General features: G+C 34.2%; 1 protein-coding gene across 2 annotated transcripts in view; it reads right to left on the minus strand.

The window, feature by feature from the left end:
- Positions 1-26,982, minus strand: part of GPC6 (glypican 6) — a 720,043-nt gene that overhangs the window by 428,551 nt on the left and 264,510 nt on the right. The window lies entirely within an intron of this gene.

A 26,982-nucleotide genomic window follows, 5' to 3' on the forward strand; every position in this document is an offset into this window, starting at 1 on the left:
AGGTCTGGATGGTCTTGAGGAATGGCCTAAGTGATCTTAGTGGTCTTTTTCAACCTTAATGATTAAATGATTCTATGATTTTTGAGACTTTATTATAAATAGAGATTTAGCTGTCATAGTCTTGGTGTTTGTTGCAATTACAAGACTGTCTAATGTGGAATCAATATAGGCAGACAATATCTGAAAATCAGCCTTTCTTCTCTCAGAAATATCACGTCATATATCTAACTATATTAATATTTGACATTTATTCATTATACATACATACATATATATGTATATACATACACATATAAACATATACACTTATACACATATACACATATACACATATATACATATATACATATATACACATATATAATTTGTGACTTAGATATATTCTTTCAGTTATGGTCATTCAAGGTGTACCACTGTCTATAGCAGTTAGTATTTTACACCTTTCTAATTGCCTCCTTCCCAGAAGTATGGTAATGAAGAACTTGAATTGTGAAGTAACTATGAAGAGAAAAGAGGCACCTGCTATAGAAATACACACCACACAGTCTGAGCAGCTGACTACTGCATGCTAAATAAAAGATGCACTACTAAAATTGAGGATTTTTTTGAAAGGTTTTCACTGTCCGCAAGAGAACGATCAATACTCTGCAGCAAAATTTGTCTCTTAAAACACATAGTCTTAATTAAATGGTCTAGCCTGACAACTCGTTCAGTTTAGAAACAGATTCAGTACTAGAAAGAGATATTTACACCCCCCATTTTCTCTTGGTGTCCAGCAGCTTTGTAAATATTTCACAATATGCATGTATCAATGCACATCAAAGGAAAAATAACATTTCAAAACCATCAGAAAAATAAAATGTATTCAGGCAAAGAACTGGGAATACATTCTGTTAAAAATCTTATCTTGAAAATCAGTACAATTAACTGGACTTAGAATCACAGAATCCTTAGGGTTGGAAGGGTCCAATTCCCCTGCAATGAAGGACAATATGTATAAAATCAGTTTGGAACGTTGAATGCACTAACACATGAAAAGTGGGGTTATCATGAAAATGTTGGAATAAAAGAATATAGTTCCTTAGCTAAAACTTGGAAATCAGGAAGAAAATATTTCGTTGCTTTGACTCAGCTGAGACATTGAGTGTTTTGATTCTATATTCATCTTACAGATCAAAACTTGCAGATTATTCTGAAGATTTAAGAACACATTCTATATAAGCAAAGAGAAATGATATTCTGCCAAAGAAAAAAGCCTGAAATATGTATCTTCCATTGAGTTAGACCAAAAAAATATTCTTTCTAAAACCACACCTCAGAAATGAAATAAAAAAAAAAAAATAATTAAAAAAAAATAAAATTAAAATGATTCAAAAATTTTCAGGACATGTTCCTGTAATTAAAGCTTTAATTAACTTTCAGAGGAGTTGTTAGTAGTAGGAGCTATGGAATCTTTTTACTTAAATCTGGCAAATATAAATCTTCCAAGCAGTAAATGTCAGTCTTTTGTACATCGCTTGAACAATATTCCTCCAACACGGAGATGATGGAACGGTTCACTACTGTTTCAAAAGAATACAAATGTAAATCCTCGTGGAAATACCTTGGACATGTAACAAAATTTTGATATTAATATCTTCAGAGGCTCTACCAATTTTAGTTAGGAGGACAGCAAAACATAAATGCAGTAGTGATTTACCAAAAAAAACCCAACCAACAAACAAACAAAAAAACACAAACAAAAACCAACAAAACAAAACAGCAACTCTCATACAGGATGGGGATAAGGCGGGCAGAGAGACAGAAAAGCTGGCATTCTAGAAGATTCTTAAGTGGAGGGAATTCAAAACTGTGTGTTTGGTATATTTTATTGGTAATAAAATTGAAATCAGATCATTTTCCTGCTTTGTACAGCAGAACTGAGCTGCTAATCACAGATATGGAAGGCACTGATTTCATTTTCTTTGCAGGGTTGGATGGAGCTATGTGCAACCTGGTCTAGTGGGAGGTGTTCCTGATATTAGCAGGGGGTTTGAGAACTAGATGATCTTAAGGGTCCTTTCTAACCCAAGCCATCCTCTGATTCTATGATTTTGACAGAAGACATGTATTGCCTGGAATCATATACATCTTCACATGGGTATCATATCTTGAAGAATTTATCTCCTGAATCTTTGCTCTGCTCTATGTAAATGAAAGTAAGTCTGTAACATGGAGTGTTTTTCCTAAGGACGTTCTTGTGCTTGTCATTGAAGTATAGATTAGATTCTATCAAGTAAGTGTAATATATTCATAATTATTTCCCCTAGAAAATTAGGCAACCAAAAGGAGGTAGAATTTATCCCAGTGCTGTGCTGTGTGTGTGACTGTGTAGAAAACATCATTTTTGAGTTAAAGACAGTTCTACAAAATTAGAAAATTGTAGTGATTTCATCTCTACGGAATCATAGTATCAAAGAATGCAACAGAACCAAGAATTTTGCTTCTACTAGAACATATTGTCCAGTGTGTGTAATGGAAAATAATTTATATCCCTCTATGAACATTATCTGTGATCTTACTTGTATGCATTTCTGAGACATACTGCTTTAATCAGTTTCAAAGTTTACAGTAAGTATATGCTCTGCGCACAAGAGCTATTTTATTAATGTAACAACTTTCAGTGGACGTGAGTGTAAGAGTTAGTTACTACCAAAGCATAGATGAATAGTACTCAGCCAGCCTTGTAGATCATTCCTGTTAAAGCAGAGGTGCAAAGATACCTAGAAATTCTACAGTAATATCTTTTTATAATTCTGATTTTTAATCAGCTTGATTCATCCTTTATTGCTGTCAAGTTCTCTGGAGTAAAAAGAGAGTGGTTTGCATTCATAAGACAGCAAAATCAGGATGTAGAGACAGTCTGACTGACTGTCTAGAAGCATATATCATTGATTGGTGACTATACCAGTAAATTTGCTTCTGGCTAGGATTCTGATAGAACCCAAAGTAATTCCTAAGCTTATTTACAAAGCAAAGACAGATATTAAAAACCAATTTCGCCTTGAACTTTCCTTTTCTTTTTTTTTTTTTTTTTTTTTTTTCCTTGTTGCACTGAAAAACACGATTTGAAAATTGTGTTGAAGGTCAACTTTTTCTTCCAAACTTTTAACCTGCAGAACCCTGAAAACTTAAGCAGGTATTTAGAGGAATATGGTTGCAGCACTGGCAGACTTAAGTAGGGAAAAATTATTTGGCACCTGGCTTATGTGTACTGAGACTTATTTAACACTATTCCAGAGAGGGCTGCCAAAACTGAACGAAAGATTCTCTGAGCCAATCAAAAGTCTCCGTGCTGAGACAGAGGGCTCTGGACTGAGAAGTCAACTCTCTGGATCAGGGGGAAGAGTTTCAGAGCTGAGAAAGTCTCCAAGCTGAAATGGAGATTCTCTGCGCTGAAGGAGAGAAAGCACAAACTGAGAATCTCTGAAATGAGAATCTCCAAACTGAGGGAGAGGGTCTCCAAGCCAAGAAAGAAAGCCTCCAAGCTGAAAGGGAAAGTCTCTGAGCCAAAAGAGAAAGTCCAAACTGAGAGAGTCTCTGAGACAAAGAGAGAGAGTCTTCTAATCAAGAAAGAGTCCCCAAACTTATAACAGAGGCTCAACCTACTCAGTTGGAGGGAAAATCAATGTCAGTGTTAGTTTCTCCAGTAGAAGAAAAGAAGTGGTGCCAGATGTCAGCATGCTTGGATCAAAAAGAAGGAGAATAAACAAGAGAAGATGAGGAGACTAATACAACTATTTGATCTTTAAAAATGAGTGAGATTTAAGGTGTGTAAAGAATATACACAACACCCAAATGAGAACACTGTTAACTAGATGTTCTAGTGTTGGCACACTGGGGCCGGTAATGTGGATCTAAATGGTAAAGAAACCCACCAGCTGGCAGTTATTACTAGGGATCTAGTGACTGACAGATAAATTAGTAGAAAACAGAACTGAGCTTACATCCTTTGGAAGACAATTTTAACAGCCTGCTATTAAAGATTCTCTCACTCCTCCCATTTATTTTTGGTTAATTGATTTATTATTTTTAATTTTTTAGTGTTATCTCACCTTCATTTTAATAGATTAGTTTCTCCTATCTCAGTCAGGTTCTTTTCCTTTTCTTCACCTCCTTCTCCTGAGGGGAGGGAAGGGTGTCGAGTGATTAACTCTTCAAAACATGACACGACAAAACAAGTTGTGTCTGCTGCTCTTTCATATTTTGCACATACGCATATGACCTGTTACAGTAAGTTAAATAACTATCATGATTGTTTCAAGAGGGAAATACCATACTGCACCTATTTGTCTGACACATGGCAGACATGTCTCCATTATTTTCATATATGATATCAAGGTAGTGTAGGACTAATATAAGAATTTTAATATCTTGCTCCTTTCATGGGCATCAGGAAAAATCATGGTGTCTTCCTAAATCTGCTTTAGCAGCTGTCTACTCAGCAGGGGGATCAAGGTTTCACATTCCAGTAACTGCTAATCACTGATGCACAGCCCTTTCCTACTGCATATCCACCTCATTTGAAATAAATACAGGAATGGCTGTAGATGATGCTCAGATGTGCATTATATCTACCTTTGGGTGAGTGTTGCATGTCTGGCTGGTGACATATCTTTCACTGAAATGCAGGAGTTTTATCTATTAAGGATAATAAGGTTTGCCTTTAGATTTCAGTGTGGTGTTTCACAAGTATGTCATATGCTGCCCACATTGCTTCATAGGTGTTTTTGATGTAAACATATTTTTTCACTCCTCTAAACCCTATAACAGAATTTCATTTTAAATATGTTAGTTTGAATACATATAGTAGCAGTCACTCTCTTATATAGGAGCTAATCTTTTATTATAAGGAGTAACACACTATGCATACGTAAAAGTCCATACTACACTCTTTCTTTTCTAACTGATGCAACATGAAGCAGTCAAAAGTTATTTAGCAATTGACATTGACATAACTTTACCAGAAGCAAGTGAAGCAATTATAAGACCTGATATGGGTGCAGCTGAAGAAGCTTGATAAGAAAGCACTGAAAAATGACACATCACACAAACAAAATGGTTTCATCAGTGCAACACTAAATCAACATGTATGTTTTTGACACTGCCCATTCTTTCAATAATAGAATAATCAAATAGAGAGGAGGAGTGATATCCCCAATATTTCCTGACAGGCAGGAAATGAACTAAAATAAAACATGCCTGTGCACTGTCATTTGACTGTATTTTAACCGAGACGGTTTCAATTTAATGCTCCATAAACCACTTCATATTTTAGTTTAGCTGGCCTTTGGTTGGCATAAGAAGGTAATCTGTTAGTTGGATTTCTCCTTCATTCCCTATAAAAACCACAATATTTACTACAATTGCTCAAATTAAACCGGACATCATAACAACAGCAAGAACAAAAGCATAAAGAAAGTTTTTGGCAAGAGGTCACCTGATGTTCTCTGTCTAATGCAGGCAGCACATCTGACTAGAGGTAAGAGTTAATGAAGGGAAAATAACATTCTGGCCACTTAGGCAAAAAAGGCATCTCAACCACAAGATTATCTGTTTCCCCATTTATATTAAAAGAATGAGATCTGACCACAGGAAAGTATTCATTTCTGATACATTTCAGTTTACAGCGTAATTTGATGTTTGTTATTTTTTTTCTCCGAGATTAACCACAAATATCCTTAGATGAGTAAGCTCCTTTTATATTTCTCAGAAGAAATATAGCATTTCTAGAATTTCACTATAATTTCCTTTCTTTTCCACTTATCATAGCATCAAAGTCTGTTTGATTATATATCTAGACAAAATGTCATCATATTCCTCAAATGCTAACATGTGACAATTATAGGATATTTTTGGGAAGCAGTAAGGTATTTTATTCAAACAAAAAAGGCAAGCCTTACTTCTTTTAATACACAAGAGAACAGCCTTATCTCTTTCAACATTTACAGCTCTTACCAGCTAAGATGATGATGTGTGCAAGTCTTACATGTATTTCATTATGAAAGTGCATTATAAAACACTGCACATATTTTGCTAGCTATATTGTTGTGGTTTAACCTGGCCACAAAGCCATTCATTCACTTTCCTGTACTGGGATGGGGAATAATTGGAAAAGTGTAAAACACTTGAGCTGAGATAAAGACAGTTTAATAGGACAAAAATAAATAAATAAATAAATAAGAATGAAGGGACAATAAATAAATAAATAATAATCATAAATATTGAAAACAAGTGCTCACCACCTGATGAATTATGCCCAGCAAGCCCCTGTGCAGCAGTAGCCCTCACCAGTCAACTCATTCCCCTTTTATCATTCAGAATGATGCCAGAAGGTGTGGAGTATCTCTTTCGCCAGTTTAGGTCAACAATCCTTATTCTTTCCTATCCCAGCTCCTTGTGTACCCCAGCTCTTGGTTTTTCAGGGCAGCATGAGAAGCTGAAATGTCCTTGGCTCTATACAGTGCTGTTCAGTGACAAATAAAATACTGCAGTGTGACCAAGATTATTCTCTTCCTCAGTCCAAAGCACAGCACCATACTATCTAATAGCATGAAAATTATCCCAGCCAAAACCAGAACACACCTCTATGTATTTTATTGCTGGCTGAACTATGCTGCCATATAAAATGTGAAAACCTCCAATTTTGTAATGAGAATAATAGCTCAAGAATATGCTATAACTAAGTTTCAATAAAAACTTAAAAGATTAATATCATTCTTTAGAAGAAAGCAAGTGTCTCACAGTTATTAAACCTACTGAAAATACTGATTGCAATAGGATGCTCTAACATGAGCGTCAACTGTCCACAACAAAATTAGCATGGAACTATATTATCATCAATACTCAGTTTATGTATACATATTTATACCTCTTTAAATTTGCTTCTCTATGCATGAGCAGTTATTGATTTCTGAAGGTTCGCTGACCTGGCATGGCCATTCCTTGGGCACCAAGCAACATCAATATTACAACCCGAGACTAGACAGGAGTAAGAGAAAGCATCTGTCACTGTATTTATTACATTAACAGTTACGAGGAACTGTTTTTCTTTTTTAAAAAATGTTCTTGCCTCACTGTTTCAATCTGGTGTTGAAAAAGATGTTTGAGAAAATAATAAGCATCTGAGATGAAAATCACCTCTATTATCCTTTATTCCAAAGACTTCTTTTATTTGTAACTTTTAGCATCTTTCCTTTTTACACAATGATTATGATAACTTCTCATAGTTTTAGCTCAGTTCTGAGATTTACATTCACTGGGAAGACAGCTTCTTCACATTTTTACTTTTAATGATTTCACCAATATGTTTACCTATGTTTAAAATTCCCATTCATGCTTTATGTACCAAAAATTCTGACAACAGACACTGATATAAGAAAAAAAAGTTATTTAAATTCAAAATTACAAAATCACATCCATATTGTATATTGAATTGTAGTAGTCTTTCCTTCATAAAAAAAGGATGCCAGGAAATGATTACACCTACACATATAAAACAGAAATTGATTTCTCACAACAAGATGTTGAAAGATAGCTCAAACCATGAAGAGGGAACAGAACAACAGAATGAAAAAAGAAAGATCTTAAGATGAAGGACCAGTACTAAGATAAACAATAGTGTCAGTGGCTAACCTGTATCCTAAACTGGCTAATTGATTGCCCTGAATGCTAAAGGTATAATCACTTAATCCTTGACTTAATTTTTGTTGCAGCCCAACTCATTTCTGCAGAGAACACTGATAATTCATCTGCAAATGAGTCTGGAACTGACTTCTACTGACTGACTCTCGTGCCCTTTAGGCACCTGAAGATCACTTAGGCCATGCTGATTCTAAAATTTTGTGACAGGTAAGCTAACCATTTTAATAAGAGCTAGCAACATAAACTCCCCTTGTAGTGCCTGATGATAAATAGATAGATTTTTAAAAAATAATAATAAAATCTTTTATCCTAAAACAAGGATCCAAAAGATAGAAGGCTCTCAGAAATATCTAACTTAAAAATTATTGTCAGTAGCTGAAGCCCAGATACCAAACTTTTAGGCATCCCACAGGGTAAATGACATCTACCATTAGATTTAATGAAATACACCCTTAAACACTCCCCATACAGTAGCTGCCTAGCTCTCTACTACCATTATGGTATACATCTTTTTAAAGGACAGCTAATATATATATAGATATAGACATACATATTTATATATTTGACATTCAAATTATATTATATTAGAGCATCGGACCAAGAGAAAACAGGTAAAAACAGGAACACAGGAAGTTCCGTACTAATACAAGGAAGAACTTTTTTACTGTTGGAGTGACAGAGTACTGGAACAGGCTGCACAAAGAGGTTGTGGAGTTTCCTTCTATGGAGATATTCAAGACCCATCTGGACACCTATCTGTGTGACCTATTGTAGGAAACCTGCTTTAGCAGGACATTTGGACTCAAAGATCTCCTGACGTACCTTCCAATCTCTACAGTTCTGAGATTCTGCGATATTTAGGACCAGCAAGAAAAGCATGGAAGTGAGACAGCAGTTTTCCATCCAAAACCTCATCTTTTCATGAATTTGAGACGATACCTTCAAGTCAGATCACTTTGCATTCATTGCAGTAGGTATATGTATTACTTTCATCAGCTTTATTGTATTTTGACAAAACAACTGAAGTTTTCTCTGTATTGTACAATTTCTAATTTATTTGGAACTGATAAATTGGAATAAGATTTACATAGATAACTATGCTCTCAAAAACTACTGGAAAGTCTATACATCAGAGCAATTAAAAATATTATTTTCTTGGAATAAATAATATGAAATATTTTTTGACAAGTAGAAATGAATTGAAATTCATAAACTCATGCTTTCCTATTTTATTAAAAAGATTTTTCTTCTGAATATTATTACACTCAAGAAATCAAAATCAAACCAACCATAGTTGATATTTAATTTGGAAATATTCACAGACACATTGCATATTTAAGACCCACCTGAACTTCATTATAAGTCTGCTTAAAAAATTCATTTAATTCTAACATATTTTCTAATCTCTTTTGAAATCCTTATTAAATCTATTCAGGTATTTGAAGTGAAACTTATTTTTTATACTTTCATTAAAAAAAGAAAAAGATTATAAAATTATGTGTTTTATCAAGTGAACAGATACTTCTACTTGGGAAAAGTCCACTGAAACCCTTCTTTTGGTCTTATATCTGAAAACTATTAGATTTGAAAGAAGGAAACTGGGCTCAGAAAGCTTATCTATCCCCTTACCTCTTATTTATGTTCACTGATTTTTTAGTGGCTAAGTGTCTTATTATTATTAGTACACCTTTACAGTCTGTTTGACTTTTATTTCTCATAGGAATTTCTTAACTGAAATATTAATTTCCTTGTAATAGCTTTTCAAATGAAAGTTATAAAAATAAGCATATATATGTACATATATATACGTATATATTAATGTACATATATATATTAAATAAAAGGAATTTGTTAGCGATTAAAAAAATCTTGTACATAAAGTTAATTTAAAGTGGACTAAATACTTTAAGATTCATAACATTTTATATTAGTGTTTGTGTACAGCAAATAATTTGATCATTGGCATGCTGTTGACAGTTACTGTTTGAGGCAGAGAAAACAATGCGAGTGGGATTAGTAGGCTTCAGCTTTTTCTATCATGTTGTTCTGTGAATAGGTTTGTCATGTGCGTTACTCATCTTTTTCCATTGATCTTAAGACCATCTCTCTCATTATCAAGTAGATGAGTCATTCCTTTGATTAGAAAGGCAGCATATAGGTCTCCATTGCTACATGAATGGCCCTACAGTATCTCAGAAAGTAACTAAGATGCACTGTCTATAAAAACATCATGAGAAGATATTTGGTGTGAATGAGTGTCAAAGGACCCACCATGTGGCATTTGATCTTACATTTTGGCCTAATCTGACCCTAGATCTTTATTAATTTTCACATAATGTAGGCACCTGATTCAAATCTCTGTGTTTATATTTAGACACCTCCATCTGTCCTAGTGTACTGATTTATAGTTAGACTGCAGATGCCAATGCTGATATTCAGGTTTTCAAGAGAAGAGTGCACTGTCATAGATGTACATAAATAGCAGCATTCCATCAGTGCACCAGAGCTGTATCAGTACCTTTTGATTCTTAAAGTAATTTTCTGGCCTGTATTATGCATCAATAACATGATGTAACTCACAGAACTTACAACTAGTTTGACTGGACTTAGCTTGTATATTGCAATACATTTTGGATGATCCCATGATAAGAAAGAAGGAAAGAAGAAAAGAATTAAAAAAGGAAAGAAGAGAGAAGGAAAGAAGGAAAGAAGGAATTAAAGAAAGAAAAAAGGAAAGAAAATTAATTAAGTAAATGAAGTAGTGGTCCGCAACATGCTCTTATATGCATTCTGAGGCAAAGTGAAGCCTGAATTAAAACATAGATTTCATGTATTTTTTGTGTTCTATATACATTAAACTCAGGGTTTTAATCTGAAGGCATACAATTTAATTTCCAAGGCATAGAATTTTTTCCCAGGTTGATGAACAATCTCACATTGTGATATCAACCTTCTAATATATGGCTTCATTCAGGGTTGGTATGCATCATCTTTGCTAAAAAGGATATTTCATATATATTTAAAACTAGTCTTGTGAAAATAGGGTGGGATGTGAGTCCACATGAATAACAACTGATATTAATCAAGTATCTCAATGAAATAGATATTCAAAAAATATAACTTGATTTGTATTACCAAAGTACCTAATGACAATGTATTCTATAATTTTACAGTCTGCACTGTAACTGGGTATAACAGGAAAGGTCAAATATCCAGTCAGTTACTGTTCTTAACAAGAATGATATAGTAACTGCAAGGTCTCATCAACCTAAATGCCCATGACATTTCCGTTTGAGTCCTGGCAGTATAAAGACAAATGCTGATTAAATTAAAATCCTACTGTTATTTAGAGCACATGCTTTTAATCTGAATAAAGAGGTCATACAGAACTGTCCCAAACCATACTTAGAGATATATTAATCATACATACATCATTATCTCCTTATTGTATTCAACATCTGTCTCTTGTATTTCCCCCCTTATATCTGAAAACCTCTACATCTGCTTCTCACTTGAAAAAAAGCTGCAGTATGCTCCTTGTATATAATTTGTACTATTTCAAACAGGTCTTAAAGTACACAGTTCTATGATGTTTTATGTAACCAGATTAGCTGACCTTAATCTATATCTTATAATAAAAATGAATCTTAGAGTACATATTTTAAACACTTATTTCCTATTTTGGAAAGTGTACCATTAACTAAGAGTTTATTGAAAATATAATATCAGGAAGTAAAATATGACTTTCACATTTTAATAAATTCATAACCCAGTTTAATCCTCGTTCTTGTAAGGCAGCTTCTCTTCCTGTTGCTGTAAAATATTTTATGTATGAATTTATCTCTTTAATTTACTTTTAAAACCTTCTGCAGATATCCTATGACATTCATGAGTTTGTAGCAGAGTTACCATTTAGCATTATTCCGGAGTGATAGAAAAGTCTGTCATTAGAATATATCTTGCTTATATCTTTCCTTAAGATTCTCTGCTGTTTTACATAGTCTGAGAAAAAGTCTGAAATGCTGAATGACAGTGTATTTAATATTTTTGTTTGCTTAATTAGCAAAAAAATAACAAATGAATAAAATTATACTTCACTGGGAATGTCTTTTTTTCAGTTTAAAATATTCAAGGCTTTAAAATACTCAATTTTTTTCTTAATGTTATTAAATTTTTTTTTTCAATTTTAGATTTTTTCTTTTTTGTTTTTTATTTTTTACAAAGAACTCTTTTAACTTTGGCTGCTTACTACCTGTACTGGCTGAAAGCTGAACAGCAGTAAACACTTTAAGACCTCAATAATTTCCAGTCTTCCTAATGTACCAATTATCATCCTGATGTAATTAAATGGTTTGTTAGTTTTATCCAAAAAGTTAAACTTTCAAATAAGAAGTTATTATTTCATGACTTTGTGAAGTCTTATACGATTTGCGAAGGAATTGGGAGTGGAAAAGTAAAAATGCAAACCCAACAGTGATTAAATAGTTAAGTCACATTATTTCAAAGATTTCTTGTCTTTCTGTAATTAGTCTAGCAATTAAAACTTGATCTATGTACTGAAAAATATTTTTGACTTAGTAATTATGTTTTAAACTGCTGGTAGCCTACTCAGAAAGATTGATTTGAACATTAATTTGTACATATACTCATTATTAAGCATCCCTAAAAACATTTAATTTATTTTCATTGAGTTCTTTTAGGATAAAAGCCCACCAAATAAGAACTGTACTTGCTCAGACTTAGCAGGCAAGATGTTTTACTGGCACATTTATTCAGTGCTAGAAAATGAATATGATGCGGATAAAAAATATCCACTGGAAATTTCCTTATTTATTTTTTTGGCCAACACAAATTGGTTACAGTGTTCATAGAAGAAATACAGAACCTTCCCATATACTTATACTGAAGAAATCCTTGGTATATCAAAGACTGAAACTTGTCTGTCTCTGGTCATATCCAGCACTGTACATGTCTCTTTCACCCCTCCCTCTCCCTGCCCCCTTCCCCCTCCCTCTATGTAGGAAGACAGCTGGCTAGTTTTCTGAGTGCAACACTGTGATGAATAGGGTAGCATAGAATCGGGTAAGGTAGGGTAGGCTAGACTACAGTAGAGCAGGACCAGACCAGAGAAGAGCAGTTGTCTGGTACTTACAAAAATGATCTAGTCTGACTACCTGATCTTCTCAGGAAACAAACTACTTTGGTAGGAACAATCAAACTTCATTTGTTGAAAGGCATTGGAGTACTTGTGGCATGAAACACATGGCAGAGGGACTAGCTGGGAGGAAGAGGAGGTTCCCAGTCTGGCCTGAGAAGAAGAACCAGCTGGGGCTGCTAATGAAGGTAAAAAAAGAAGCTAGGCTCAAGTGCCAAGCAAGTCTTATCATCATAAACCAGATTTTCTTGTGGTGTTTAGTCCACATTCAGATTCCATTTTGGGATTCTCCAAACAGATTTTTTCAAGACAGGATTGATGTGGGAGGTAGGGAAATCCTAGGTAGTATAGCTGTGAGACAGTCCATGCCACTCACTCTCACAGACAGGAAGTAATGTTGATTTATCAGTAATGGCCTGTTCCTATGGCCTAAACTAGCTTAACATTTTCCACTAGCACACTACTCCTCAGGGTCTGTCTCTGAGGTGTTCTGGCATAGCCATTGCTGGCAATCACAGGATAGAGCTGCTGGATCGACTCTTTTTCCTACTCTTTGTTACTAGCATAAGTGAAGCATGGTTTTCTTCATAAAGTCATTCTCTCCAAAAAGAAACGTATCAACTCGGTCTTCACTGTTTTTGTAAGAATGAAATTTGTTTTTGTACGGAATGAAACCGACATAAATCAGAATTAAAAAATAGTAATAATAATAAAAATAAACAATACTTCTTAGGCCAGCACAATCTGTTTTTAGAGTTTCCCTACTCATTTGTGAAGAATGTCTTTATATTAGGGGGAGAGATATATTAATTTAGCAGAGAAGTTCGAATTCCTTCAATCTTGTGACTATAAGAAATAGAAATACTGACAGCTAAATAAACTGGAAAAATTGTTATGTGAAGAGTACTAGTTATGTATAGAGCAGAGACTCCTGTTCAGAAAAGTGCTGTGATAACATGGAAAAAATCATGAAACTGCTAATGTATAACAATTTCTAATGTCCATGAAATTAAGAAATCTTTGAATTGTTAGGAATTCTTATTTTAAGTTCTTTCTGCCATAATTAATTCCAATAAAATATAAATAAAACCAATTAATTTAAAGCCCTTTTCCAGCATAAACAATAAATTCATTCATATTTTATTTCAGATGTGGCTTAAATGCTGAGGGAGCAAAACGGCTTTGTGTTAGTGTCCGATCCTACTCCTTAATGGAATTCAGATTAGATTTTTAAAGAAAAATCTAATTCAGTCACCAGAACAAACTACTTAAACACACTGCTTATCAAATAGTACAGGATATCATGTTTAAACTAAATATATGCTAAATATATAACTAATTAGTCAGCAAAAACTGATTTTCCATTTCAAATAAGTAATCTACCAGTATCAACCTATGTAAAATTTTGCATGTGTTTTTACAGCCCCTATTTGTGTATCCAAATACTAGAGATAAGCAGAATGTGCTTCAGAAAATAGTATTTCTCTGCCAGGTTAATCTATTCCATAAACTGCCAACAACAATATATCACAGCCATATATTGTGGAACTGGAACAGGAGATAATTTATGTATGCTGATAACCTCCAAGCTCTTGTCATGTTGTTTTGGTCAGTATTCAATTGGCTTAATATATAATTTCAACAACAATGGTTGTAAAAGTTTCAGGAAACATTTAGGAATCTAATTCATTCCACAAGGAGATTTTAAAACTTTCACAGTCTCTATTCTTGAATTCAGAGTACTTTGGCATTTGGCATTTGAATACAGCTATAACACAGGAACATCTGTATCACTCTGTTTCAAGAAGGACATTATTTTTTATTTATCCTGGATCTTGTGAGAATACTAGGCTAGAGCTCAACATGCTTGCTAGGCAAATATGACTCAGTCATTCAACAGTGCCAGAAAGTCTGAGCTCTCTGCTATGCTATTCTTCCTAGTATTTCAGGTGATAGCCATATAATCAATAGCAAGGAGCAATGCAAAGACATAAGCAAGACATCTGTAAACGGTACTGATTGACAAATCTTGACAGTATGCATTGGCCTATAACACTAACATATTAGCTTTTCATTTTTTAAGTTCTGAAATGTAAAGAGCTGTTTCTAAACTTCATCATTCAAGATGACGGTCTCTAGCCAGCCCACAGGGTGAAAAGTGACAGTTACTCAGAATGAAGGTCAATGTCTACCTCTGTAATTTACATGCAAACAGTTCAGACACTGAACAGTAAGTTGTCTATTTCTGTTTTCTTGCCATTATAGTCAAAGTATGTGGATAATAAATAAATAAACAAATCCAGTGAAGATATTTGACTGCATTACCTTCTGCCAATTACACTTACTGACTGACTGAAGCATTGAGTCAGAACTGACATTCTGCATTTGTTTGACTCATCTTCACCTAACCCTCTTTGTCCACCCCTAAGGTTTTCAATATACATCTTTAGGTTTTCTTCTTCCAGCATCCCACGAACAATGCCTTTTTCCAAATCCATGAAAAAAAATCATTCTGGCATGATACGAAACCACAGACATCACTTAACAGACTGTGATTGCTGCCTTCACTGCTGTCTGTTCTGCAGTTCCTTTAGACATTTTCACTCATCTGTTATGTTTAATGTCTCTTTTGAGTCAGTGAAGAAGGATAATCTTTGTATCCCACACTTCTTCAGTATTTTCTGTTATTTGGATCGATTTCTTAATGGATTAATAGCACAGAGTTTCTGAAAATGCCTTTCATTGCCATTAGAAAGAACTTTGAATGGCCTTTGGATTAGCAGATAGCACTGTTCTTTCCCTTACAGCATAAAACTAGAAACATTTATTATATAGGCACATACATCTAATTAAGGAGAATATGGAATTAAAAGTAATAAAAGAAAAACATTTTGGATGCTGTTGCCTGCATGTTGGAGTGAGTGTTAAGGGGCAAAACTGTTTTAAGCCAATTGATTTTTAAATTTGTGAGGTCACACTGCATATGTAAAACCTTGTGGTTCATCCTTGTGTGAATAAGTCTCTTTCAGCAGCACTTTTTCTGTATACCAACTTATTGCCTTTAATATTGCTATCGCAGATGGGAGAAAGAAGTCACACAAGATAGCAATTTCCCATAAATAACAGTTAGATATGTCAAAAGCCTCTAGTTAAATTGTCCTTCATTTCAGGTTGTCTGGGCACATATATGTCCCCATTTCCCACTAGGTGATACATTTTCAAGGAAAACTGCATGATACTATGTAAATTTACTACATCTGCATTGATCGGAGCTCAAGGTCATGTTGGTTCTATCTGACTCAAGGGACTGTTAGTAGAAAAGGGCTGAGTACAGAAAGGAGAAAGATACATACAAAAGGAAAGCTAGAGGAGAAAAATTAAAGTTTCAAATTATCCAGTCACAGCTGCAAGAAAACTCTTTCTAGCCACTAGAATACGACATTTTATGCTTTCTCACAGCATAGAGTAGAATGAACATTTGATTCTTAAATAATTTTTATCACTAATTTGACTAAAGAAGGTCTTTCAGTTCTGTTCACAGAATCACACATTGTCAGGGATTGGAAGGGACCTTACAAGATCATCTAATCCAGTCCTCCTGCTGGAGCAGGAACACCTGGGTCAGGTCACATAGGAACGCGCCCAGGTGGGTTTTGAATGTTTCCTTGGAAGAAGACCCTGCTATTTCTGTCTCACTATTAAAGTGCATATACACATGCGCCTACACAAAGACAGTAGAGAACTGACTAGAGGTTGATGGGAAGATACCTTTTTGTGCAGCACTGGAGAATGCTGAAACCTATTGTCACATTGTCATGAAAATTAATAAATAAATAAATAATAATATTTTCACCGAACACCTGAATTGGCTGATACTGATAACAGCCTAATCACACTTGGCCTCACACATTACAGAGCATGAGACTTGTAAAGTATGGGATGCTGCTAATTGCTAAAGAATGAGTAGAATCTGGATGTAGGCTCTACGTTAGTGAAGAATAAGCCAAAAGGGCTTCAGAAGTGTTCAGAAGACTAAGTTCAGAAGACACTTAGTCCAGTCAAGCAGTCAGTCATCTCTACTCCTTCTCTTGCTTAGATATATCATTATTCTTTACTAGACAATAATATTAAAAAAACAGGGTGGTGGAAGCCAAAATGATATATGTTTTTCAATAGAGTTTCAGAACCTATGACCTTTTGCATTCTGTAGAAAATCAGTCCTTGTTTTATCAAGATCACTTGGAGCTTCTAATTTTTTTTTTTTTTTTTTTTTTTGATTGGGTTTTGTTTGCACATCTTTCTCTTCTTATTCTTATTTGGAATGAAGAAAATAACAGTAACTCCTTTTTTAAAAAAAATAGAATATTGTCTTACAAACTGAGCTGTTGAGCTATTTTCTTACATTGCTTCCAGATGCACGAATGAAATCAAAACATACTGTCATCTTTCTACAGATACCAATAGTTAATGAATTATTATTATTTTTTTCTCCATCTTCCTCTTCATCTAAAGCCTACTAACAGGTGCTGGATTTTTTTTTTTCCCAGTAGAAAGCAAAAAAGGCCAATACAATGAATGGATTAAATGTTCATCATCTGTTTTTTTTGTTTTTTTTATTTTTTTATTTTTTTCTAACTCTGTTTTGACTATTGCAAGCTGTCATCTAACCCTTAATTTTGCTCTAGTCTGTGGCCCATTTATGACACTGAAACCTTTTGGTATCAAAAGGGAATTCATATATTAAATAGAAAATAAGTCAGTTAATTGCTACTTTACACAGGTTAGAAAAATGTGCATGGGTTAACATTTCAGTAAAATTATTATATCACATATTTTTACCATATCTCCATTGATTCCAGAATAGATTTGGTATTTCAAAAAGTCATGAGAGGAGGTAAGGAAGACTGCTTAAAAATGTCCTAATACTGACTTTCTGAAATGCAAATGTTAGAATTGATAGGCAGACCCATTAGTATGTATAATCTCATGTACAAGAAACAACTCCCTATTTCTATTTATGACAAACAGTACTATGCAGACTGTTAAAAGCAACACTTTGATGAATACACTGTACACTCCTGACAAGGTAACATTGCAGAAGTCATATAAAATCTACTGTTCCACAGACATTCAGTAGAAAACCTTGCATATTCACAAACCCACCAGTAAATATTTTCAAGGGAGCCACTATCACTCATGGGAAAAGAACTGGGGTTACACCACCAATGACCTCATTCATCACTTCCTGACAGTGGCCTAGATAAAGTTTGCAGTTTTTACCTGTAAATGCTGTTTTATGAAGTGTAAATGTACCAGGTGCAATGACACAGTTTCCGGCTCAGACTTGCTTTCAAACCAGTGTTTAAAAGTACCAATTGTTGGTTGTTTCCATTTTTTGCAGATGCTTACACAATACATGTAGTTTGCTCTGAAAGTAACATCTATCTCCTATTTATGTCCATAGAAACTACGACAAATATAGTGTACAATAACACTGTTTGATAGAATAAATTCTCAGCTAGAAAACCCTCTTTTTTAACATATTTGTGAATGAAAGAAAACCTGCATGAAACATTTGTAAGAATCTGCATCATTGGAGGTGACAGAGCTGCTATGATGACATTATTGCTAGGAAAATGTTACCTATGCAGTCCATTTTTCAGCACCCCTAACGATGTCAAAAGCAAAAAATCTCAACTATACAATAGGTGTGATAGGACAGTCAGATTGGCAGTGTTCTCCACAGTGTTCAAATTGTTATGGGGCCTGGAATTGTGGTGTTGTATGAGAAAAGTTGTTTTCTTTTCTGGCTTGACTCTGGAAGTGCAAGCCTTCAGCTTAATCAGATTCACAATGTAGTGTACTGATTAAATAGTTAATAAAAGCTTTCAGGCATGGGTCTTAAACACAACACAGGGAAAATATGTAATGAAAACATCTCATCATATTCTTTGTACCCCAAATCAAGTAATCACATACATTAAATTTCTTAGCAAGATTTTATGTTCATATACTTTGCATGTAATTAGTAAGAGGCATCTATTTTGAAAGATTGTTTTGAAAGAAAGTCTTAGTCTGAAACTGAGTTAAGGTGGAAGCTACACCTTTTGACAAATGTGACTTTTATACTTTGGAAAATGCTCAGTTGCCAGTGTAGTGGGCATTAGTATAAGAATAAAGCTATAATTATTAGGATGTGTTGACTGAATACCTTTACTGCTACTGAAGTATTTTTAAGTCTCTCTCTCTTCTCCTTGTTCCTTTTTATTTATTTATTTATTTATTTTTTAAATCATATTTAGAAAGTTTTCAAGAAATAAAAATAGAACATAATCCATTTTCCAAAGATATCTTTGTACACAAACGTTCTCCATGCACAACTGGAAACACTGAAAGCATGAAAAAAATGTGATTGCCAAGGATGTGAAGGCAGCTTCCAAATATAATGTGTTCAGTAAGAGGTGAGCTCATGCATATGTTATAATTTTAGCATGCTTAACCACTAACTGTAGATAAAAGTGACTTTTATGTACATAACTTTTTTTGCTTTTGAAGAGGAAATGTATATGCAGAGCTCTGAATCTGAAATGGGTTGAGACTTTTTCCTTGTTAACACTGCTTGAATGTATTTTTCAGCACAGAATCATACCCAACACAAATTATGTGCACCTCCTCCCATGCTATCTGCTACATTTCAGGTCCCAGAGTGAAAAATAATGTTAAATATTAGCCACATTTTCTTCATGATTCTGCCACAGAAGGAAATGTAGATGGAAAATGTAGCCTGATTGTATAGTTACTTCTGTGGAAAATATAATGACTGTGGTCCTAATCACTGCATTTCTATGCAGCCTTGATCATATCTCTTCCACTATATCATGCAAGCACTTCTGACAGCTGTGGCAGAGCTGCTGTTCTTGAAAAGCTGTATCCTAAAAATCAGCACAACTGAGCATACACAAGACAAATTCTGAAACTGGTGAAAGGTAAGAACACTTATTTGAGACCAATGTATTCTGATAAAGCAAAGAATATATTTTAGTGTATTCTAGTTTGAAGTGAGCACATCCCTGAAAATTCAGCCTCATGCCACTGGATTTGTTCATCTTGGCTGAACTGCATGATGGCACTGTGATTTTGTATGTAAAAATCTTTTATCCTGGTGTGTGTTCAGTGTATGCTGTTGCTGTTCTCAGGTTATTTTCAAGTTAATTTGTGTTCAGTTTATTTTGTAGCAGTACGAGGAGAGATAAAAAAAAAAAAAAAAAAAAAGTGCTTTTCCAAAAAGTGTACTTTTGTCTAACTACTCGTGTTCTGTGAAATTTCTCATACGTAACTCCTATTTGTTAATTTTGTTACTTAGTCTTGCCAATCATTCTTTTCTCAGAAAATATCTAATTCACAGGTGTTTCTCCAGACATCACCTTTTATGAACTAATAAGATAGGACATCACATAGTTCTTTGTGCATTTATCTTATGGAACTTAACATTTTTGTGTTTGTCAATCATTCATAAATTTAATATACGTATTGAATTCATTAGGTTATAATAAAAGGATTTTTCTTGCTCTCATGTATTTTTGCTAGATATTAGATCTCAGAATGCTTGAAAAGTAGTAGAAGGCTATTTCTTCAGTATAATGCATTATACTAAACTGTTCCATCTGAATTAGACATTACATTCAATGAAATAATTTTTAAAAATCCTCAGAAAAAAATACTGAATCTCTCCAAAACTCACATAGGAAGGCTATCATAAATAGAAGAGTATAAATTTGCTTTATAATGAATGTCCTTGAAAACAGAACTGCAAAACTTTATTTTCATAACATTAAAGATCTAATTTATGGACATGTGAACAACCCTTTTAAAACTTCGTTTCTAAGCACTGTTCAATTTTAAAGAAACCTCTAAGACTTCACATGCCTTGATTAACCACACAAGTTTGGATAAACTTCTGGTTATTATAAGTGATTATAACTGCTGTTAGTGAGCCAAAACTGACCATGTTGGCTTCACTCAGTTAATAGCAAAAGACTAGCACCTCCTGAGTGCTTTCATTATAAAACACTTATATTATTATTTTTTCCACTATGTTACACCTGATTAGAAGACACGACAGTCAAAATATAGATAGTAATTACCCAGAGCTTAATTATAGGGCCAGTCTTGCTCAGTTTTTTTTTTTTTAATTTATTTTTTTATCAATGGTCTGGATGCAAGAGTAGATGTGCCATTAACAAGTTTTCTGGTGACACTATACTGAAAGGTTCTGTTGGTACTCTTGATAGATGAAGGATAGATGAACTGGAACATTGGACAACCATCAGTCACATGAAGTTCAACAAGGGAAAATCCATGCTTCTGCATGTGAGGTGGGGTAATGAAAGATACATGTACAGACTGGGAGACAGGAGGCTGGAGAGGAGCCGTGCAGAAAGAGACCTGGGTGTGCTGCTAAGCAGCAGGTTCAGTACAAGTCAGTGATATGCCCTGGCAACCAAGAGGGCAAAAAGTGTTGTAAGATAAACCAGTCTCTTTTCCCTAGTAAGCAATGACAGCATGCAAAGGAATGGCACAAAGCTGCACCAGAGGATGTTCAGACATCGATAAGCATCTGTCAGGGGACTGATTGGGTATCATTTGACAGATGGTGAGCAACTGTTTTGTGCATTACTTGTTTTGTAAATATAGACAAATACATATAATTACTATTATTTTCCTCTTCCTTTTCTGCCCACTGAGAATGAAGGCAGAGGTGAACAAAAAATTGTGAGGTGTTTAGCTGCTTGCCAGGTTAAATGACAATACCTTTGGAAACTGCTTCCAAATATTCTGTTCTGTTCCATTCTATTCTGTTATGTTCCACTGATTATAGACAAAAATTTGATAAGAAAATATAAAGTAACTCATATAAAATAACTACCTCAATTCTGGAAGATAGAGGAAAAATAAGGATACGATTGTTGTGAGGAGAACCACGGTTTCCTATAGTAGCATACCACTACACTACTGATAACATTAGGGGATCTGCTCTGAAACAAGAAAGAGGTTAATAGTATTTAGAAGTGCTTATTTTTTAGAAAGTGGAAATTGAGTTGTTCTCTGCAGTCTTAGATCAAAATATTTTCTTGATTTTTAGCTATTAAATATCTATGTATCATAATATATGATAACTTGATGATGAAATGTTCCTCATATAAAACATAATCTGCAAAACTGATTGAAAAGTATTCCCATAGTTACTCTTCTAAAGAAAGTACTGGTAAATGTAATGCAAAGGCTTCAAAAGAATAAAAGTATGTAGTGAAAAGTGAAAGGAACCAAAACCAAACAGAAAATAAACAAACAAAATAACCCAAAACTTCTCATCTCAGTCAGAAAGAAACATTTTTCCCTGCTTCATTACATATGCTAAACTATTTGAGGTCATCTTCAAGTGCTAGGAATGGCAATATTAGAAACCTGATGACAACCTCTATGCCTCTTTTGGTGTACGTAATGAGACAACATTATCTACACTAATTATTTAAATGAGATTAGGATCTTGCTCTTATTCAAATGAGAAGAAAGATGACAATAAATTGCATTTACACAAGTTGTAGCTACTGGCAATGAGATTGAAAAAAATTTGCAGAACAGGAGCATAATGCTGTTTTAGCTATACGTTTCATCTGAGTTACATAAGCACTCATAGCCAGTAATTTGTGTAATCTTCACATTTACTTGTGTAATGTAATGTTTTTCTTTTATTTACAGGGTATGAACTCTACAGCTTATTTTCACTTCCTAGCTTGGTGAAAGAATGTGACTATCACAAACTGACTGTAGAGAGAAAGAAAGAAGCATTTCCATGTTCTGTATTCACTTCCTTTCAAAATCAAGGTTGTATGGCTATTTTAAGAACAGTAAATAGGATTTAAAACTGTACATTCTAATTTCAAAACTGTCTTCTGTGTCATTATGGTCAAAGATTTTGTGTGTTCTCTAAGGTTCATGCAGTTCATAAATGTTTACTTATTTTGAAAAAGTTTCTCGGTGCTTAAAACAATACAGTGTATGCGATTCTGCTTACTAGTATTCCACTAACTGAAACGAGTCTGTCTCTTTAAAACTAGAAAGCAAATTCAGAATAAATTCTGTCTAATCAAGTTGTCTTTGCACCTTCAAAAGTCAATATCACACCTTCAGCTCAGTGGGAAGAAATATTTCACTTTGCTATCAGCTCATCATCAACTGACAATTCAGGGAAGGCAAGCAATTCCTGGGGGTTGTTTCAGTGCTTTTAATCTCCGAGTATTGTGGCAGCTTTATCTGTGACTTTTCCTATACTGCCTATTTCCTTAAAACCCTTAACATGATTTTAGCATAGATTTTGATTGATATTTTAATTTCCTTTATTAAAATAAAATATATAAAAGGAAAGGAATCTTTTAAACTCCTAGCTGACAATGAAATTGTACTTACATTGACACAGAGAGCTAACTTCCTATTAATACAATTGCATTTGACATTTCCATTAAAAGATTTTCCACTGGCATTATATTATTATGTCTGTCACAGCTCACTGTGGCTTTGGTTACAGTCTGATTTTAGATTACTGTTTTACAGCATTTTTAAAATGTACCTCAGAGATCAACTTTAGAAATGCCTGCATTTGTTTTTGTTCCAAAAGGGTAGTAAGAAAATATTTACTGAGCTCATTTGAATTTTTGCATAATAAGTCTATGCAATTCTCTAACTTGAAAAAATACAAAGAAATTTTGTTTAAGGAATAAACAAAATTAAGCCTTCAAAGTAATGTAGAACACCACTAGTTTTATGTCAGTTAAATGCAGAGTTTTAGACAAAGTGAAGAAAAACTCCTTAGATTGCGCCATGAGTCATAGGAAGTGAGATCTAAGTGGAAAAAGAAAGTGCAAGGATAGTCACTAGACTGACCAGACAGTCCTAGAACCATTAAGCATTTGGCTTAAATTCCAAAGAATATGGTTACTATCTTGTTCACATCATTAAGACACTTTTAAGGGCATACAACAACTGATTAAGCACAGGAAACACAATAATTTGGCTTTTAAAATCATTTGATCTTTAAACATATTTGTATAACTTAATACAGATCTGAGTTTATAGCAACATATGATTGCTAGAAGAATATCCTTATAACATAATTCAGACAGCAATTAATAGAATGTTAACAGTAACATCACAAGGTCATGTAGATAAAAAGCAGTTTTCATAGAATTCAATTTATACACAAATAATTTATTCAGGTACATGATATATTCTGTCTGAGAGCTTGACCTCTGCATTACCATCTGCTGATTGTAAATTTTGTGAAAAACACTGAGCCAACCTCAGATTTTTGCTTGTTCAGATTATGCTTTCTACATTATTTAACTACCTGTCATTTGACCTTGTCTTGAACATCAGTGTATGCTTCTCATGTCACGGCATTCACAGTTGACAGCTGGTGTTTATCACCAGAAGCTGTGGGGGGAAAATTACTCTATGTACAGCCTAGCCCACTTAGAAAAACAGTTCAAATAAAAATACATAGAAATCAGGAGTCCCTAAATACCACCAGGTAGCACTTCAACAAATATAGGCAATGCACAATGCTTGGATGAGATTTCATAGTACAGTTGCTGTTAGTATTCTCACTGCTCAAGAAAACAGCTAAAGTAATACCTGTAGTTCCTTGTATCAGAAAGTGCTAATTTTAAATATGTCAAAATTTGGCACGTTTGCCTGCAGTGCCGCTGTTTTCCATGATAGGAAAAAACCTAAACAGGGAAGTGAGTGATTATTATTTGTCCTGCTCTTATAGTCATGCATTACTGGCAACTGTCAGAGACAAATCTGTGCTAGATGGACCTCAATGCTCAGCTAGTACAGCTACAGTTCTGTTTTGATAAAACACCTGTTGAATAAAACAGTGTCAGGACAGGTACGCAAGAGACATCATATTTCAGGTGCGAAATACAAATCAAGTCCTGGCCAAGCTTGGTTAGTAAAAATACACTGCATGTTTTCATTTACAGGCATCAGCTCCTATATCATAGACAAATATAAGAATTTACCCTTTGATAACTGAAAATACACTCACCTTCAGCTCTCTGTGTTAATCCAGCAGAGTTCCTGCTAATATTTTTTGCATTGAAGGCATGAAAAAAAACATGTTTTTGTAAAGATATAACCGATTGTTATGCTTACTTTTTATATTGATGTGTTTAGTTTATTTCAAAAAGCTGTCATGAATGTGTAGATACAGAGCTGCTACACATACAAAACAATGTTAATGCATTTATTCTAAAATCTCCTTCCTTCACTTTGAGGTCCATCACCTTCATTTACATTAATCTGTGCCATCTAACTCCTTTGCATTTTGGTTTTTTGTGTGTGTGTGTGTTCCCTTTCTATCACATGCTGAAAGAATGGCGCATATACATTGCCAAAAGGGACCTGGAAATAAAAATCAATCAAAGGCCACTTAATGTAAGGACAAGACCTCTGTCTCTGGAATTTCCCAATCGGAGATTATAAGACTACTGGAAAGTAAGGAGAAATATTCTTTAAGAGTGATTCAAAAAAATTTAAGGCTACTTTTATTTTTACTCTAGCATCCTGTTTTCTACAGTGAGGTGGATTTTTGTTTTGATGTACTCAAGCTTTTGATTATGATTAAAAAAAAAAACCAAAAAATTGTGTTGTTTCTCATAAGATTTTGTTCTGCTTTCTTGACCGATTTGTTTGTATTATGCCTTTATTTTTTTATTTTTTATTTATTTATTTTTTTCATAGAAACCATTTGTGACATTCGAAGGCTACCCTTAAAGTAATGCCTCTTATTTTAGTGTTTTGGCCCGCAATATCAGAAACAGATACTGGTGGCATGGCAGTAGAGATTGAACCTTCCCAACAACATCCCGTTACATGTTGCTGCTGTGTGACAGATGGAAGCAGAGGGGTAGTATAACAGAACGGTGCCTGACATGGAAATGCATTTGAAGCAGAAGGGTGTCACTAAATTCCTCCATGAGGACACAAGGGCACCCATTGACATTCACTGACACTTACTGAATATTTGTGGAGGCAAAATAACAGATGTGAGCACAGTAAGATGATAGGTGATGTGTTTTAGCAGTGGCAACAGTTATGTGTAAGGTGTGTTCTGGACATCCGTGGAGTTTTACAAATGCATCATGCAGGCTTGCAGGCTCCTGTTCATTGCTGGCAAAAATGCGTAGGTAATGAAGATGACAGTATTGAAAAGGAGTGTTTTGTATCTGAGCAAATGCTCAATCAAGTAGTATTGTTGTGCTCTTTGTATCTGCTGTACTTTCCCTGTTAATAAGTAGGAAGCATTACTTTTGAAGTTACTTAGTACATACTGTATCTATAGAACAATAAAAACTAATTCTATTTCCAACTGTAAGATCAGGCTTTACAGAAAATTCTTATGTACTAACAATTAAGCTGGGCTGGGCACACACCACTGTGAATGCACAAAGCTGTAAAACTTTAAGAGTAAGCATTCCACAGCCATCACATAACAGTATCGATTTTAAGGCACTCAGTCACTAAAACAGGGAATATTATGTAGAATAATACACATGCAGCACTCATCTCAAGTCTGTGAGTAAAACTGGAACAAGGAAAGGTGAGAGAAATGACTGATGACTATGTGTGTGTAGGCTCACTCACAAGCGGCTTTTAACAGATTTTTTCAATCTTGTGGATTGTGGGCTTGTAAAAAGTGCACAAGTGGCACTGAAATGAATTCCTACTGTATAAAAAAAATGTTTCTTTTTCTGAAGTGTAGTCATCTGAACAGGATGGTTTTTAGGATGGTCCTGCATATATGGTTCTGTCTTTAAATATACTAAAAATATTCCATAAAAGAGAAAATAGCTATTAATTAACAAGATTTTAAAAAGATAACCAAGGAAAATATCCCACAGTTTTTTCATTTATTCACACCAATGAATTTTTGGAAACCTACACCAATAGGAAAAAAAAAAAAAAAGCACTTCATACAACTTTTCAAACGTACTTATACAAAAGCATTTGTGTTTTCCTGAAATAAGCTTGTCTTTTCAAATAACATTTTGATTAATTACATGTAAATGAATGCTAAGAAG

Source organism: Coturnix japonica, chromosome 1 (assembly GCF_054131305.1).
Source record: "Coturnix japonica strain WE chromosome 1, WE-NBRP24, whole genome shotgun sequence".
NCBI lineage: Eukaryota > Metazoa > Chordata > Aves > Galliformes > Phasianidae > Coturnix > Coturnix japonica.